Genomic DNA, 20314 nt, shown 5'->3' on the forward strand with positions numbered 1-20314 from the left:
TTTCAAAAAGAAACGTTTACTGCCAACTTTCTTAAAAAAAAGTACAAGTTTTCCTGAAAAAAAAAAAAAAAACAACTTTCACCTAACAATTTATGATAAAAAAAATTAATCTTTTCTTGGGAAAAAAAACAAACTTTTATTGATAAAAAAAATTGCAGAAAATATTAAAAGTAAATAAACAATAAAAAATGCATTTTTTCTTGAGGAATGCTGTCCATTTTAACAAACTGAGCCACAGCAATGTGTGGCCAGGTACAGATAGTATATATATGTGTGTGTGTGTGTGTGTGTGTGTTTGTGTGTGTGTGCGTGTGTGTGTGTGTGTGTGTGTGTGTGTGTGTGTGTGTGTGTGTGTGTGTGTATATATGGATATGTATATTTAGACAGCGTTTTTTATCTGTGACATATTTCATCATAAGTCCGAGTACTTTTCAATCCTTCAGGATACATCGTCAGGGATAAATTAATCTTACTGGTTTTGAACAATTTATAAAAAATTTTTTTTTTTTTTTTTTAAATTAATTTATCCCTGACGATGTATCCTGAAGGATTGAAAAGTACTCGGACTTATGATAAACATGGTGATTACATCAGCCAGTTCTTGCCAGAAGTGAAGACTGTTATTCGGAAGTTGGAAAGGATCGAAAATAGAATTAAAATAGACAAAAAACATCTTTGTTATTTAATGAAATGTGCCATATATATATATATATATATATATATATATATATATATATATATATATATATATATATATATATATATATATAATGTGTGTGTATATGTAAGTGATCTTGTCTATATGTCTGTCTGAGGAGTTGTCTCTACTAAACTACTCTTTCAATTTTTGATATACAGACTTGAAACTTGATATATAGGGGACTTGGACCAACTTTGATTTAGTCTTTAGCTGGTAAAAATAGCTGCTAAGGAGTCAGAATTGGAAAAAATTGGAACTTAGCAGGCATAAGTCAACTGAAAGTGCTCTTTTATGTATGCTCAAATATATATTTATACGTTAAAATCGGTTCATTTTTAACTATTTCTTATCCATCTGGTGATAGCTCAAATAGTCACAATTAAGACTGCAGTGCTAAATGTTTTGGCTTCGATTTTAGCTAATGGTAAACCAGTCATATTTTTTAAAACTTTTGAAATCACTACTATATATTGGGTACAATATAATAATCAATAGAGAATTGACTCTATAATAATGAAAACGAAATCTGCTTAAACTAAAATATCATATTTTGCTTATTTTATGACTGGACAATGCTGAGTAACCTGCTAATATATATATATATATATATATATATATATATATATATATATATATATATATATATATATATATATAGTCATCCACATACAGTACTGTTTCGCTGTATCACAACTCATCAGTGCGGCTAGACTAGCACGTTTCTCTAGCAAGGGATTAAACCTACAACCATCGCATTGGTAGTTGGCAGTTCTAACCACTGGCCCATTGGTTCGGTGCTTGCAAATGACCTCTTCAAATGTTCATTAAATAAACATTCTCCAACAGAGTGGGGAGACTCGACGTTGACAGAGATTGAATGAGGATCAAGAAATGTTCCACTCTCTCATACTTTTATTGTCATCAAAATCGGTGAAATTGCCATTTATTTTTCGTATCAAATCAATTAGTTAGTGACTTAGTCCACATTACATTATAGTGAAAATTGCACTGTAGAAAATCTATTGCTTATTTCATAAAATTATCCATAAAGAATAGCTCCACTTCAAGTTTAAAATGCAAAACTTATGTATCATGGTTAAATTGAGCTCTAAAAAGAAACATTAATTTTGAACGAGCCCCTGTCTTATCAAATAACCAATTGCTGATTTTATGCAATTATTTTTGCATAATCACTTCAATTAAAATTAAACGTACAACAGTCAAGTATTATAGTTTCACTTGCATCGTAAAGTGTGACACTCCTTCCAGACCTCAAAGCCGAACACAAGTGTTCCATCCTTTAACCAATTAGCGGCTGAATTAAGGAAAACTTTTACATGTAAATGTTTTTTATATTTTAGTGCCCCATTAATGGGATGCTGGTGGGTAATGGGTTAAGTGTTTAGGGTCCTTGCTAAGTAAACTGGATTCTAGTTTAATTGGAATCATATCTGCAAACATTCTGTCTTCATTGACATAAATGTCATCAATGTAAGCTGAAGTAGCTTTCATATTGGACTCATCTTTCATCAAAACAGTTTTAATGATAGTTGTCATTATTAAGGGCGCTGCATTTAAGCCAAAACCCAAGCATGTCAAAAAATATCTTTTTCTCTTAATCATTACTGTCTGAAATGGGCACCGTGACTCATGAACCTGTATCTGTAGATAGGCCCTCTTCAAATCCAGCAATGCTACATTAATCCCCTTCTAATGTTACTCTCGTAGTTTAGCAGTGCACATATCCGCATTCACGGTGAAAGCATCAACATGTTGATTTCATTCTCAGTAATCCATTATGGATCACACTTTGTCTTTAGTATGTTGCTCAATAGCCATGCGCAGGATTAATTGGGGGGGGGCATACCAAAGATTCCTATAGGTATGGTCTTAACCAACCATTATCAATCAACATCTTAATTTCTTCTTCATATTCAGCTCGATTCTTAGTAGAAATGACATATTCGTGAATTGTATCGCACAACTGATCTGACACTTCACTCATGGCCCACTCTCACATTGCAATCAAGGCTCTACCTTTATGGTCAAACGTAGCATAGAAATCCTTTTCCTCAATGGAAATAGCTGCTGCACAAACTTCTTTCCCTCTATCAAGTGTTACACCTCAAGCCACTGCTTTTATTGCATTGATTCCAATTATTATGTGAAATAATCAAGAAAATTCCATGCAGAAATCAACATAAGGACGCTGCAATCATGGCCGCATTAGTTGTTAAATTGTTAAATTGCTGATTTGATGTTAAGAACTCTGGTAATGTTTCTAGGATGAAAATTCAGCCAAAAGAAAATTCATGAAAGCCAAGGGACTTCTTCTGCATCACTAGGATGTCAATTTCAGTGTCAGCTTTCTCAGTATATATTGTGGCAGTTCCTACACCAAAACATACTTGGTATAAGCCATTGAGGGTCATAACATTCACTCATTGCTTCCTCCATATCCGACAGTGATTTATATTATGTAACATAGCGCAGATGGCTATATTTAGAAATCGAGCCATGAGCAAAATGACATAATGGTAAGAAAAAAGGAGATTATAAAAAGGAGATTATAAAAAGGAGATTATAAAAAAGAGATTATAAAAAGGAGGTTATAAAAAGGAGATTATAAAAAGGAGATTATAAAAAGGAGATTATAAAAAAGAGATTATAAAAAGGAGATTATAAAAAGGAGATTATAAAAAGGAGGTTATAAAAAGGAGATTATAAAAAGGAGATTATAAAAAGGAGGTTATAAAAAGGAGATTATAAAAAGGAGATTATAAAAAAGAGGTTATAAAAAGGAGATTATAAAAAAAGGTTATAAAAAGGAGATTATAAAAAGGAGATTATAAAAAGGAGATTATAAAAAAGAGATTATAAAAAGGAGGTTATAAAAAGGAGATTATAAAAAGGAGGTTATAAAAAGGAGATTATAAAAAGGAGATTATAAAAAGGAGGTTATAAAAAGGAGGTTATAAAAAGGAAATTATAAAAAGGAAATTATAAAAAGGAAATTATAAAAAGGAAGTTATAAAAAGGAGGTTATAAAAAGGAGGTTATAAAAAGGAAATTATAAAAAGGAGATTATAAAAAGGAGATTATAAAAAGGAGGTTATAAAAAGGAAATTATAAAAAGGAGGTTATAAAAAGAAATTATAAAAAGGAGGTTATAAAAAGGAGATTATAAAAAGGTTATAAAAAGGAGATTATAAAAAGGAGGTTATAAAAAGGATATTATAAAAAGGAGGTTATAAAAAGGAAATTATAAAAAGGAGGTTATAAAAAGGAGGTTATAAAAAGGAGGTTATAAAAAGGAGATTATAAAAAGGAGGTTATAAAAAGGAGATTATAAAAAGGAGATTATAAAAAGGAGGTTATAAAAAGGAGGTTATAAAAAGGAGGTTATAAAAAGGAGATTATAAAAAGGAGGTTATAAAAAGGAGGTTATAAAAAGGAGATTATAAAAAGGAGGTTATAAAAAGGAGATTATAAAAAGGAGGTTATAAAAAGGAGGTTATAAAAAGGAGATTATAAAAAGGAGATTATAAAAAGGAGGTTATAAAAAGGATAGAGACATTTGAGAAGACGATCATGTCACAGAGGTAACGAAAGAATGAGGAAATAAATGTCGTTGTGCAACAAAAAAAATCGAGTTGAAGTTTTTTTCTTTTTCTTTGTCTGCTTTGCAAATGAGGCGAGAACGTGAAAGGTGTGGAGAAAATAGGTTACATTATTCTAAGCTCGGCAAAGATGGTCTTAAAATGATTAAAATGACATTTTCAGATTTTAAATACTAATTGTGACATTTTCAGAATTTGAATAATAATTGTGACATTTTCAAAATCTGAATAATTGTGCGTCATCTACCGATGCTTTTAATCAGATTTCAATCAGTTAAAAAGATATTCCCAATATAGAATACAAGATTTGATCTCTTTCTTATTCGTTCTAATGTGAAACAAAAGAGATAAACTAAGATGGATTGAAAGAATAACAAGTCACTATAACAAGATTTATTTGTGCTTAAAAACAGTACACCAAATATACACATATGTCAAATTTTTCTACCGAATTGGAACAAATACATTGAAGACGTTGACAAGGTTGCTGCAAAAAAGATGGGCTCCCTCTACCGTACTGGAAAGTATTTATTGGGAGTATTATATATCTTTACAAAGCCACAATTCGCCCTTACATGGAGTATTGTTGCCACATCTGAGCTGATGAATCTTCACGCTCTCAGATTCACTGGCATCCTTCTATCTCGGTAACATCGGTTGCAGTTCTTTCTTTTTTTCTTTGCTTTGTGACTGAGGCCAGAACGTGAAATATGTGGGGAAGATAGGTTACATTATTCTAAGCTTGGCAAAGGCGGTCTTCAAATGGTTAAAATGACATTTTCAGAATCTGAATAATTGTGCGTCATCTACCGATGCTTTTAATCAGATTTCAATCAGTTAAAAAGATATTTCCAATACAAGATTATAAGATTTGATCTCTTTCGTATCCGTTCTAATGTGAAACTCTTCTACTGACTATTTTACTCCTACGTTAGTCTTTTCAAGATTAAGGTCAATTGGCATCCTCTATCTTTTTGATAATCATCTTTCATTCTTGTTAGCTCCTTACATGAAGTGGCTTCATGCCTTGTCTGAAGCGTTTTTCAAAAAAAAAAAAATTAAAGCAATCAAAACTATATTTGTAACATAGCATGGACGCACTTACGAAAATGCATGTTAAATGATGTTATTGGAAGGGAAGAATAAAAACTTTAGAAAGAAGATCACATTAGAGATGGGAATAACGTTCAAGGTCACGTTAACGGCATGGAAGATGAAAGAGGTACCATTTTAAAACTAAATGCATTCATTTTTTTGTAATTTTGCTATTGATTTTTTCATTTCTTTTCAGACACAGTGATGGCGTTCACTCAACCAGAAACGGCGTTTGTGTGTTGTCCAAGACTTTTGGAACGCCCTGTATAATTGCTATGAGAAGGCATTTTCCTTATAAAAAGTCTTGTGACATTCCATTTTCCTTATAAAAATAAATAGAATATCAAAATATTCTATTTAGAATGTTATCAGAATAATCTGAAATAATCAAGAAAATCATTTGTTATGACATTTTATAAAACGTTAAAATATTCTATTTAGAAAGTTTTTCGAATAATTTGGAATAATCAAAAAAATTCCATGCAGAAACCTATATAAGGACGTTGCAATCATGGTTGCATTAGTTGTTAAATTGTTAAATTGCTGATTTGCTGTTAAGAACTCTGGTAATGTTTCTAGGATGAAAATTCAGCCGAAAGAAAATTTATAATAGCCAACCACCGCATCATTTGAAGAAACTGGGATTTCAGTAAATACAAAGATTTCTGTATATTGTCCCACTGACCAAAGAACCATATTCCAATATTCTTATCATTAGATTTTACCCATACATAAAACATTTATTTTGAAGTTAGTAGTTTTTATTTCCCTTTTACCATCAATGAATGCTACAGGCCTTATAATCGCTTTCAAAGATAGTAGCAGTAGTACTAAGAAAGTGGATATTATTTATGTTTGGTTTTATGTTAAAATAAATATTTCTTTATTTTAACTCTGAGTTTTATTAGTTTTTTGTTTCTTTCAATTTGTTACTCATTCATATCCCTTGACCTAAACTACGAGAGTAACATTAGAAGGGGATTAATGTAGCATTGCTGAATTTGAAGAGGGCTTACCTACAGATGCAGTTCATGAGTCACTGTACCCATTTCAGACAGTAATGATTAAGGGAAAAAGTTATTTTTTGACATGCTTGGGTTTTGGCCTAAATGTAGCACCCTTAATAATGACATTAATATAATTAAAACTGTTTTGATGAAAGATGAGTCCAATATGAAAGCTACTTCAGCTTACATTGATGACATTTATGTCAATGAAGACAGAATGTTTGCAGATATGATTCCAATTAAACTAGAATCCAGTTTACTTAGCAAGGACCTTAAACGCTTAACCCATTACCCACCAGCATCCCATTAATGGGATGCTAAAATAAAAAAAAAACATTTACATTTAAAAAGTTTCCCTTAATTCAGCCGCAAACGGGTTAAAGGATGGGAAGCTTGTGTTAGGCTTTGAGGTCTGGGAGGAGTGTCACACTTTACGATGGAAGTGAGGGAGCCTTGTTCCAGAGTTACGTACTGTGTTGACATGATGCATCACATTTTCTATTTGCCGTAATTTAAGTGAATTAACCAGTATTTTGATAATTCCGTTGTGATGACTATACACTAAATGGTGCCCTGCATAATACTTGTATTGAAATGAAAACTAGTTGAACTTGATAAATCGCAATTCATGAGATAATCCCTGGCCTGAAAATCTAAATATATCATTGGCAACGTTAAGTCGCCATAAGACAGCTAGAGACAAATGGGGTTACTTGCAATTCTAGCAATAAAACGAATAATGGTGTAGGCATCAGGTACGAGGGGAGGTGAAAGTAGGGTGGTAGCCCTTGATATAACCAAAGCCTGGCATGAAGGTCTTCTCAGGAAAATTGTCTTGTATGATATTACTGGAAGGTTAGGGTTAGAGTTAGGGTTGAATATGATCAAATCCTTCTTAGCTGCTAGGAGGATTTTAGTTGTTCTCAATAGTCATACATCTAAACATTCAGGAGTCGATACATGGCCGTATATTATTCCTGACTTTTATAAACGAACCCCCTATTGAAATCGCATCTGGGATGCGTGTATTTGCTGGTGACATCATACTCTATTTTTTTTTTTTTTTTTTTTTTTAATTCAATTTTCACCCCAAACAAGGCACAGTGCAACTTTGAAGCAGGGTCTACTATGAGGGACTTAATTAGCAGGCGCATTATGAAGGGAGATGAGTAGAAAGATGTTTGTTAACGTTACACTTGAACTTCTGCATATCATTGCAGTTGGGAAATCAGAATCCCGGAAGGGAGTTCCAAAGACCCGCAGTTCTGAGGAAGAAACTATTGGAGTAAAAGGCTTTCTTGCACCTAGGGATCTCTACTGTAAAGGGATGAGACTTAGTAGCTTGTCGGGTTTGTCGGGGGTAGTTACGTCGGGGAGGTACAAGTGTTTGCAGTTCGTCAGAGCATTCACCATTGAAGTATTTGTAGAACAGGCAGAGGGATGTAACATCTCGTCGATGGGACAGAGGCTAAAGCCTAGATGACAGTTCAGGACCTATCAGGTTGGCGACTCTCTTTTGAACCCTGTCCAGGAGCGAGAGACAAGAAGCAGATGCATCAGCCCAGATGTGACAACAGTACTCCATACATGGGCGAATGGTTGCCTTATAGAGGTATAGGATACTGTCAGGCGTAAGTAGTTTTCTAGCACGGTAGAGGAAGCCAACCTTCCTTGCAGCAGCCTTGGCAATGCTCTCAATGTATCTATTCCAGTTCATATTCCCTGTAAACGTTAGGCCGGGGAGTTTAAAAGAAGTACTTTCAGGTAATGTGTTCTTGGCCATTGCTATTGGTGGTAGAGAAGGTTTCTTGTAGTTATTGAAGGAAACAAGCTTAGTCTTAGCAGCATTGAATGTGACCAACCATTTTTGTCCCCATTCCACTACAGATTGGAGGTCATCCTCTAGTGTTTCTGCCATTTCCTTGGATATGTGTTCATTTGTTTTCCCCTTATATCTGTTATAGAAATCCCAACATGAGGGTAAATATAATGCCCACAATCCTTAGAAAACGACCTCCAGTCAGTAGTAGAATGAGGTAAAAAAATCTTGATCATATTTAACACTACCAAGACTCCAGAAAAAATCTACAAGAAACGTTTCCAACCACCAATTGTCATAGGCGATTGCACCATTCCCAAGAGTCCAAACTCCTTGGAAAGACATCTTCAAGCAATATGAGCTGGAATAAGTATATATAAGATGTTGCCAAGACTGTTGCAAAGAAGGTAGGCTTGCTGGGCTAGAAAATTCTGCCAGTATCCTAACCAGCATCTTTCCTAATGCCTGTCTTTTTTATTCCTTTTCTGCTTCCTGTTTCTCTGATTCTCTAGACATACAGGAATTTAAATGTAATGTGAACATACATCTTGCTATCTAGCTAAGGTATCCTCCCTAAAATCCGACTCCTATCACAATAACCCTTTATGTTTCAGTGGCAATATGCCTTGTTTGCGATTGAATAAAAGTTTGTATGTGTCTGAACTTTTGAAATGAGGATGGATATTTCGGATTATTTGGATTATTTGGACGACTGAAAAATGACAGAGTTAAACAACTCAAAGAAGCAGCGCATATGCTAGGCAATCTATGAAGAACTAATCCTAACATTCCAGGAATATTATACAAGTCAATAGCAATCTAGTATAGAATTTAATGCAATATGAAAACCATCTATCTATAATATAAATCTCATCTATCTGTTTAAATGTATGTATGTATGTATGTATGTATGTATGTCTGCCTAAAACTTTCGACAAAGGCGACAGATTTTCACAAGATTAGTATCCTTTTGAAGCCCGACCCTTGAGATGACAAATATTGAAAAATTAGCCAAATACATTAATTCCTTCACCCTCAACTAAGCAGTTTTTACAAGCTTGTAATTTTTCTTTTAATTTTTGCTCAACCAACACCCTTACACACACCTCCATTTTTTTTCCGCCTTCACCACTTCCGGTTTTGTGATAGACACAACAGCAAAGACGTCACTTTTTTTTTTCACATTATTCTCCACCTTCGCGGTACGGGTTCGAGCCTGCCTACCTACTACAACTTTTTTTTTTTTTTTGCTCAACACACACCTCCAAACACCCGGGCAACGCTGGGACCCAGACTAATCTATATTATAAAAGGCAAAATGAGCGTTTGTGTATGTCCACAAAAGGCTTTTATCATCGGATTCTCGCGTCAGTTACATTTATGGGGAAGTTTCCTTATACTCCCTAGATTGTAATATCTCCGATTTGCAAATGGACATCGTCTCTATCTTTATTTTGATCGAGTTTTAAAAAATTCCCTCGTTTCAAGTGTTTGTTTGTCTTTCTTGTATAAATAAAGGCAAACTAATCGGGCCGGGATGTTTTGAAGTCAATTAGGTTTGAACAATGTGGGGGAAACCCTTCATATCACACAATTGCTATTGATACTGCCAGATTTCCCCCTTTTTGGGGGGAGCTGGTTTTTCCTAACATTGTGGGGAAACAATTAAATAAAACGGCAGAAAGCGGGAAGCTTAACTGGCCTCCAGCCAGATTTTTCTGCGCGTGCATGATTCTTAACTTAATTATCAACTTATTCATTTCGCCATTCGCTATGGCATAATTCATTCATTCGCTATGGCATAATTCATTCATACGCTATGGCATAATTCATTCATTCGCTATGGCATAATTCATTCATACGCTATGGCATAATTCATTCATTCGCTATGGCATAATTCATTCATTTGCTATGGCATAATTCATTCATGCGCTATGGCATAATTCATTCATTCGCTATGGCATAATTCATTCATTCGCTATGGCATAATTCATTCATTCGCTATGGCATAATTCATTCATTTGCTATGGCATAATTCATTCATACGCTATGGCATAATTCATTCATTCGCTATGGCATAATTCATTCATTCGCTATGGCATAATTCATTCATTCGCTATGGCATAATTCATTCATTCGCTATGGCATAATTCATTCATTCACTATGGCATAATGCTTAGTGAGAAAGACCTCTTTCTCTAGTTTTTTTTTTTAATTTTTTGTTTCGTCTCCTCCACCTAGCCAAAAGTTTTTTTTCACCTTCTTTTCCTCCTTTGCGGCATGGGTTCCACCCTTTTTTTTTTTTTTTAAACACCTACAAACACCCGGGCAACGCCAGGAACCCCCGCTATTCCAGTATAAAATAACTTTTTTTTTTTATCAAATCACCAAAAAAGTGATTCATAATAAATTGTTTAAAAAAAAAAAAAAAAAAGAAACTGAAAAAAAAACAAGTTATACAAACACAAGCAAGACATTCCTGTGGAAATCAAACATTTTCTATGCACCCAACAGAATACGATCTATTATGAAGTGTCTCCAATGCCTTCTACTTCTCACTACTTTGTTTATCTGACTGATTGATCTGGAAGTCAGAAACATGTTAGCATACCATCTGATTTTCCTTTTGTTCTGTACCCTTCCACTGTACCTTTTTGACATGCTAGATAAGAAACTGATTGGTCGATATTATATATCGTATTAATTACAGCTACAGAATTAGAAATCTTTTTTATTATTATTGAAATTGCTCCAGATAAAGCATAAAGCCACTTGATATAAACCGCTTAAAAAAATAATACTTCTAGGTCAAAACATAGCCAACAATAAGCATTGTACCGATAAATTCCAACCCAGAAAACAGCAATTCTCCCCCTTTGTCAGAAACATTGCTCATCGAATGTGAGGATTAAAGGACAAAATAAGGAAAGCGAGAATTACAAAGCTGATGAAAGTAAACCCATGCTCCACTTCTACTCTCCAATCTGGTCATTTGGACACATTTTGAAAAGTTTACGTTTTTCTATGTGGGCGTTTTTGTGAAATCTTTGCGCCTTTGAAATTTATTAATTTTGTTTTTGCGCACATAATTGGATTTTTATTTATTTATTTATTTATTTTTTAAACAAGAAATGAATGCATTTTTAAGTGTGTTTAACCATACAAATACTCCCACCAGATTGGAAAAGATATAAATATTTTTCAATATGTAATGTATTCCTTCAAATGTTTCGGCCAGTGGACTCTCCTACCGGTTTTTGTCGTAGGTTTGGCGTTCATATCTTTTTCTGCTACACTCCCTTGTTCATGAGAGTTTGTTCTGGTGGGGAAATTGTCTGAGGATATTCCTCAATCTACGCCGGATTAATTTGGTTGACCGCACTGTTATCTTTCCATTTTTTTTTTTTTTTTTTTTTTTGCAGGACAGTAAAATATTTTTTTACACCTGCCTAAAACGTGGTATGGTCCTAAGTAATTTAGACAAAATGGCTTTTTTACACCTGCCTAAAACTTGGTATGGTCCTAAGTAATTTAGACAAAATGGCTTTTTTACACCTGCCTAAAACTTGGTATGGTCCTAAGTAATTTAGACAAAATGGCTTTTTTACACCTGCCTAAAACTTGGTATGGTTCTAAGTAATTTAGACAAAATGGCTTTTTTACACCTGCTTAAAACTTGGTATGGTTCTAAGTAATTTAGACAAAATGGCTTTTTTACACCTGCCTAAAACTTGGTATGGTCCTAAGTAATTTAGACAAAATGGCTTTTTTACACCTGCCTAAAACTTGGTATGGTCCTAAGTAATTTAGACAAAATGGCTTTTTTACACCTGCTTAAAACTTGGTATGGTCCTAAGTAATTTAGACAAAATATTTTTTTACACCTGCCTAAAACTTGGTATGGTCCTAAGTAATTTAGACAAAATGGCTTTTTTACACCTGCTTAAAACTTGGTATGGTTCTAAGTAATTTAGACAAAATGGCTTTTTTACACCTGCCTAAAACTTGGTATGGTCCTAAGTAATTTAGACAAAATGGCTTTTTTACACCTGCTTAAAACTTGGTATGGTCCTAAGTAATTTAGACAAAATATTTTTTTACACCTGCCTAAAACTTGGTATGGTCCTAAGTAATTTAGACAAAATGGCTTTTTTACACCTGCTTAAAACTTGGTATGGTTCTAAGTAATTTAGACAAAATATTTTTTTACACCTGCCTAAAACTTGGTATGGTCCTAAGTAATTTAGACAAAATGGCTTTTTTACACCTGCTTAAAACTTGGTATGGTTCTAAGTAATTTAGACAAAATATTTTTTTACACCTGCCTAAAACTTGGTATGGTTCTAAGTAATTTAGACAAAATATTTTTTTACACCTGCCTAAAACTTGGTATGGTCCTAAGTAATTTAGACAAAATGGCTTTTTTACACCTGCTTAAAACTTGGTATGGTTCTAAGTAATTTAGACAAAATATTTTTTACACCTGCCTAAAACTTGGTATGGTTCTAAGTAATTTAGACAAAATATTTTTTTACACCTGCCTAAAACGTGGTATGGTCCTAAGTAATTTAGACAAAATATTTTTTTACACCTGCCTAAAACTTGGTATGGTCCTAAGTAATTTAGACAAAATGGCTTTTTTACACCTGCTTAAAACTTGGTATGGTTCTAAGTAATTTAGACAAAATATTTTTTTACACCTGCCTAAAACTTGGTATGATCCTAAGTAATTTAGACAAAATGGCTTTTTTACACCTGCTTAAAACTTGGTATGGTTCTAAGTAATTTAGACAAAATATTTTTTACACCTGCCTAAAACTTGGTATGGTTCTAAGTAATTTAGACAAAATATTTTTTTACACCTGCCTAAAACGTGGTATGGTCCTAAGTAATTTAGACAAAATATTTTTTTACACCTGCCTAAAACTTGGTATGGTCCTAAGTAATTTAGACAAAATGGCTTTTTTACACCTGCTTAAAACTTGGTATGGTTCTAAGTAATTTAGACAAAATATTTTTTTACACCTGCCTAAAACTTGGTATGGTCCTAAGTAATTTAGACAAAATGGCTTTTTTACACCTGCTTAAAACTTGGTATGGTTCTAAGTAATTTAGACAAAATATTTTTTTACACCTGCCTAAAACTTGGTATGGTCCTAAGTAATTTAGACAAAATGGCTTTTTTACACCTGCCTAAAACTTGGTATGGTCCTAAGTAATTTAGACAAAATGGCTTTTTTACACCTGCCTAAAACTTGGTATGGTTCTAAGTAATTTAGACAAAATGGCTTTTTTACACCTGCCTAAAACTTGGTATGGTTCTAAGTAATTTAGACAAAATATTTTTTTACACCTGCCTAAAACGTGGTATGGTCCTAAGTAATTTAGACAAAATATTTTTTTACACCTGCCTAAAACTTGGTATGGTCCTAAGTAATTTAGACAAAATGGCTTTTTTACACCTGCTTAAAACTTGGTATGTTTCTAAGTAATTTAGACAAAATATTTTTTTACACCTGCCTAAAACTTGGTATGGTCCTAAGTAATTTAGACAAAATGGCTTTTTTACACCTGCTTAAAACTTGGTATGGTTCTAAGTAATTTAGACAAAATATTTTTTTACACCTGCCTAAAACTTGGTATGGTCCTAAGTAATTTAGACAAAATGGCTTTTTTACACCTGCCTAAAACTTGGTATGGTCCTAAGTAATTTAGACAAAATGGCTTTTTTACACCTGCCTAAAACTTGGTATGGTCCTAAGTAATTTAGACAAAATGGCTTTTTTACACCTGCTTAAAACGTGGTATGGTCCTAAGTAATTTAGACAAAATATTTTTTTACACCTGCCTAAAACTTGGTATGGTCCTAAGTAATTTAGACAAAATGGCTTTTTTACACCTGCTTAAAACTTGGTATGGTTCTAAGTAATTTAGACAAAATATTTTTTTACACCTGCCTAAAACTTGGTATGGTCCTAAGTAATTTAGACAAAATGGCTTTTTTACACCTGCTTAAAACTTGGTATGGTCCTAAGTAATTTAGACAAAATATTTTTTTACACCTGCCTAAAACTTGGTATGGTCCTAAGTAATTTAGACAAAATGGCTTTTTTACACCTGCCTAAAACTTGGTATGGTCCTAAGTAATTTAGACAAAATGGCTTTTTTACACCTGCCTAAAACTTGGTATGGTCCTAAGTAATTTAGACAAAATGGCTTTTTTATTGCATCATTCCTGATAAATACATATTTGCAAGTGTGAAAGTCGTTCGAAATATAAGTCTGTTTGTCAGCCCTCCAGGTGGGTGTATAATTGAGAAAAGACATTTTGTGTTTTAACTCTGTCACAAATGTAGTTGTGGGTGAGATGTTTGTGTTCTGACTAAAATATTGTTCAGGTAGTGTCACTGAACAACCTCAAGCTTCCTTTCTAACTTCAGTCGTTGTATAAAGTCCAAGTTGCTTGAAATAAACAAACAAACAAAAATATTTTAGAGTGAAATCTAAAAACCATTAAACATAATTGTGACAATCATATTTCAATGGTCAATGATTTTGTATACTTGAGAAATGATAAACAAAATAATAACAGTATAATTTTCCATCAATTTCATTGGTCTATACAGTATACTCAAACATTCAGTGAATCATCTGAATCCGATACAAAAAAGTTAAAAAAAAATATTGTATAATGAAAATAATATTATTTTCTGATAACCAACCCAATTTAATTAAAACAAGGCCGATAAAATAAAGATTGGAAATGTTTAAATTTAAATTGCAGAGGGTTTATGAATTGCCTATAAACAGATATCGCAAACAAATTTTATTTCTATTATATCTAAGTTTATTTTAATGTGATGACCTGGATCTTTGCAAAACAATATCAAATTAGTAACACAATTGACCACCGAATTATGCCTATTCAAAGTTTGTTGAAAATTAGAAAATTTTACATCTTGTGTCCAGAAACCAACTTTCAGTGTGTATAACCCCTCCCCCCCCCCCAAAAAAAAATGGAGGCTTTAAAAAATAAAAAAAGAAAGTGAAAAACACTTACAAATTGCAGTAAATGGAAATTAATTATAATGGAAGCAAGAATTATTAGAGCAAGCCAGTCTAAACATTTGGAAAAATCCCACTGCCTCTCAAAAAACATACAAAAGTGACACAGAAGTCCAAATTTACCTATTCATATGATATTCATAACCAAGGTTAACACATTGAATCTTAATATGATTCAGAGCAGAGTAGAGATCAAGCTAGAGTCTTCTTTTAATAGTTAATCAAGGAGAAAAAACTCAGATTTGGATCACGTAAAAAGAGATGGAAATACAATTTGATAATAGAGCAAAAATTACATCCACTAAAGTGTTCAAGACCACTTTAAACCCCTATATTAAGTCCACTATATTGATGAATGATCCTCCCCCTTTTCTTGAAAGACAGGACTGTTTTTATACACTTAGAGACAAAAGATATCGTGCACACCAAGTTGTAAAAACATCCACATTAAAAATTAAATTGTCTGTCACTGAAAATAATAGCTGCTTAACTTAAAGTAACCTGGAAAAACAAAAAAAGTATAAAAGACAAAAGATTAAATTTTGTTTGCATCAATATTTTATTAAAATGAATTAAAAACACAAATTGAATGAAATTTCACAACGTTTATGCATCTTAACACACTAAACTGGCTGGTTTATGATGTCTGCTAGAAAACAGTATATTTTGCAATGCAAACAGATTTTTTCCCTATAAAACTATACTTGTCAATGTAAACAGACTTCTTTCTCTATAAAACTGTATATATAGCAATAAAAACAGATTTCTTCAATATACCAATGTAAGCATAAAACTATATTTAAATAAAATTAGAAAGAAAATCATCTATATATATAAAAGCCAAACGTCTGTGTGTATGTATGTATGTTTGTTTGTAACGCTAAAACTTTTGAAAGACGGAACCAAACTTGACAAATTTGGTATCATATCGAAGCCCCATCACCCGGATGACAAATATCGAAATTTCACGTCAAACGGACCACTAGAAGTTGGTCAACTGATCAGTTATCTTCGAGGGGGGCCCCCCAAAAACCTGTCATTATTTATATATATAAAAGACAAATGTTTGTTTGTAACGCTAAAACTTGAGATGAAAGATTCCTCTCCCCTAAGAATAAAACATATGTTCAATATCTGCTTTTGTTTTTTCATTGTTTATACGGTCCCGAGCAACGCCGGGTAGCCCTGCTAGTCTATAATATAAATCTCACCTGGCTGTTTAAATGTATGCATGTATGTATGTTTGTATGTTTGCCTAACACTTTTTACAGAGGTGATGGATTTTCACGAGATCGGTATCATTTTGAAGCTCGACCCTTCAGATGACAAATATAAAAAAATTTGCTAAAAGTATTTATTCGTTGACATTTTTGCAAGTCATTCAAACTTTTCATCAACAACGTCGCATAAGAGACGTTATTTCGACCACCATGACGTCACAGTCGTGCATCGATAAGACCGTTTTTTTTTTTTTTTTCACATCTTTTCTCTCTGGTGCATTACGGGTTCGAGCCTGCTTAGTGCTCCTAATTTTTTATTTTTTTTGCGCTCGCAATTTTTCTTTTTTTTTTGGCTCAACCAACACCCTTACACACATCTCCATTTACTTTTCTGCCTTTGCGTCATGGGTTCGAGCCTGCCTGCCTACTACAACTTTTTTTTTTTTGCTCAACACACACCTACAAGCACCTGAGCAACGCCAGGCACCCAGGCTAGTCTATAATATAAATCTCACCTGTCTGTTTAAATGTATGTATGTATGTTTGTATGTCTGCCTAAAACTTTTGACAGAGGCGACGGATTTTCACAAGATTGGTACCGTTTTGAAGCTTGACCCTTCGGACGACAAATATTGAGGAATTGGCTAACAACATTAACTCCTTCACTCTCAACTGGGCACTTCTCTACAAGGAGGGGTCGTTTTTTCGCCGATATTTTCGATTAACTAGCTTTAATTTAAAGCTTCATCACTTTTGATTTGGCGAAGGACACAACGGCAAAGATGTCATGTTTTTTTTTTCACATTCTTTTCCTCCTTCATGGTACGAGTTCAAGCTTGCCTACCTGCCTGCCTACTACCACACTTTTTTTTTTTGGGGGGGGGCTCAACACACACCTCCAAACACCCGAGCAACGCCAGGCACTCAAGCTTGTTAATCATAGATAATAGATAAAGTTATATATATATATATATATATATATATATATATATACTAGCAAAAGTACCCGTCGTTAACTGGGTTCAAAAACAGCCTACAGAAAATGGACTCTGATTTATGAAAGTATGATAGGTTATGAAAAGGAAGGGTTGTAAAGAGATAGCTTCGAATTTGGGGGTATCAAAACCAAAGCAAAATATGATGAAAGTAAAAATAAAATAGATAAACCCCATAATTTATTATACCATACCTGTTCACACTGAAACACTTATCACAATATTCTGTGGATCTATATTAAAAAACTTTGTTAAACTTTATGACATATTTCCGTTCTATGGAGATCAGGTGCGAACGAACACCCCATAATTTTATTATACCATATTTCTTTAAACTGAAATATAATTATCAAAGTATACTTATGCAGATAGATATGAAAAGTCTTTATTAAAGTTTGTACCTATTTCCATTCTATGGAGGCCAGGCGCGAATGCAGACCCCACAATTTTATTATACCATCCCTATTTAAGTTAAAACATACTTATCAAAGTATTATTCTGTACATCTATATCAAAAACACTTGTAAACGTTTTTTTTAATTTTTTAATTTTTTTATTTCCATACTTTGTGAACCTGGCGCGAACACAGACCCCACAATTTTAATGAACCACCATTCTGCCAGATCAAACATAACCCATTCCTGTGTCTCGATACATCTTCTATCATTATATGTAATCTTTTTTAAAATAGTCAACCATATAGGAGCCTATTCGTGACTAGACACACACACACACACACACACACATTCAGCTTTATATTATAGATATACACAAGGAGCCTTCAAAGCATTTAAAATAATCATAGACTCTTGTAAATTCAGCATGTTATTGTTAATGAGATGACTGACCAACTTTTATGATTTCAGGTTCAAATGGACAACTACAGCAGGAACTGGAATACATCCTACTAAAGCCTGATTGCCACAACTGGTAAATTTGAAAAATGCAATCTAAATGTAAGAACATTTTAGAAGAACGATGTGCAATAAAATTCTGTTTTAAACTTGGAAAAAATGCCACAGAAACGTATGGAATGCTTCAGACTGCTTTTGGACCATCTTACATAGATCGAGCATCAGTTTTTGAGTGGCATAAGAGATTAAAGGATAAGGATCGTCGTGTGTCTATGGAGACAATAAGTGCACAGTTTGATGTCAGTGTGGGAACTGTACACACAATTATTCACGAGGAACACGTGAATAATCACGAACATGCAGAAGATTTGCACCAAATGCACCAGTCCACAATTCCATTCTTGTCACTGTTAGATATACATGAGTTATTTCCCTTTAACTGTGATTACCCATACTATTCCACATACCACAACCTCCCACCACATAAGAGACGACGTTGGTTGACTACTATATTTGAGTTTATTAATTTATTTCGTAGTGTTTACACGTGTCCATTGTTCATCATAATTATCCGTTATTAAAAAATTATATAAAAGGCCAAAGTAACGCAAGTGTTTGTGTCTGTCCATGAAAGGCTTTTTTGCATCGGGGTTCTGTCTTTGGTTAGATTCCGGGAAGTTTTCTTATACTTCCTAGATGATAATATCTCAGATTTGCAAACGGACATCGTCTCTATGATTTTTTTTTTATTGAGTTTTAAAAAAATTCCCTCGTTTCGGGTGCTTGTTTGTCTTTTTCGTATAAATAAAGTGAAACTAATCCAATGCAAATGCACAAACGTCTGGCCTTCTGAGCTGGACATTTTGAAGTCAATTAGGTTTGATCAATGTGCCAGAGTGCCCCCTTTTTGGGGAACTAGTCTTCTCCCACATTAAAAACGACCTCATGTCTAATTTGCTTTCGTGGGTTAGCAAATAAATACCAAGACAGAAAGCAGCCAGCTTAACTGGCCCCAGGCCAGGTTTTAAAGCAATGTTCATTTCTGCGCATGTGTGGCGACTCCTTTGATTCTTAAGTTAATTACCAACTCATTGAATTCGTTATCATCTTTGGCCTAATGGTTAGCGAGGAAGACTAATTACCCTGTGTGTTCTCTCTCTATCTTTTTTTTTCACATTCTTTTCCTCCTTCACTGCTTAGGTTCGAGCCTGCTTACCTACTTTCACTTTTTTTTTTGCTCAACACACACCTCTAAACACCCGGGCAACGTCAAGCACCCAGGCTAGTCTAATATAAAAGTCACAGATTATTTGACCAAGATGGTCAGCAAGACAGTTCCTCATCCTCATTATAGCCCAGACCTTCCTCCCTGTGACTTTTAGTTATATATCTTCCAAACTCTTTCAATTTTTTTTTTTTGTCTACACAATCCTATTAACTACGGGACCCCTCTCCCCCATCCAAACGTCCTAAACTTAGTCCTAGTAGGCGTCCAAACTGAGGACCGATACCAATATGCAAACTGTCCTGGGTTATTCAGTGATCTGTGTCGACCATCCACTGACCTGATAACATGTGAGGAAAAAAAAAAAAAAAAAAATTATATATATATATATATATATATATATATAGAGAGAGAGAGAGAGAGATAGTAATTTATAAAATATATATGGCGATTAAGCTACACTGAATATTCTGCGTTTCATCCACTGTAGGATTCGTCAGGCTTATGCGCGAATTTTGTGGTTGCTTCTTGTTTTTATATATGTTGAGGATTTCTAGTTAGCCAATCAGCTTTCTAGTATCCACCGCGCCCCCTTGTCCTACAGTGGATGAAACGCAGAATATTCAGTGTAGCTTAATCGCCATATATATTTTATAAATTACTAACTAGCTCTACCTACGTATTGAGCACTTTTGAAGTAAATACTTAAAGTTT

The sequence above is a fragment of the Euprymna scolopes genome, chromosome 18 (genome assembly GCF_053919585.1).
Source record: "Euprymna scolopes isolate OS-2025 chromosome 18, ASM5391958v1, whole genome shotgun sequence".
Taxonomy (NCBI): Eukaryota; Metazoa; Mollusca; class Cephalopoda; order Sepiida; family Sepiolidae; genus Euprymna; species Euprymna scolopes.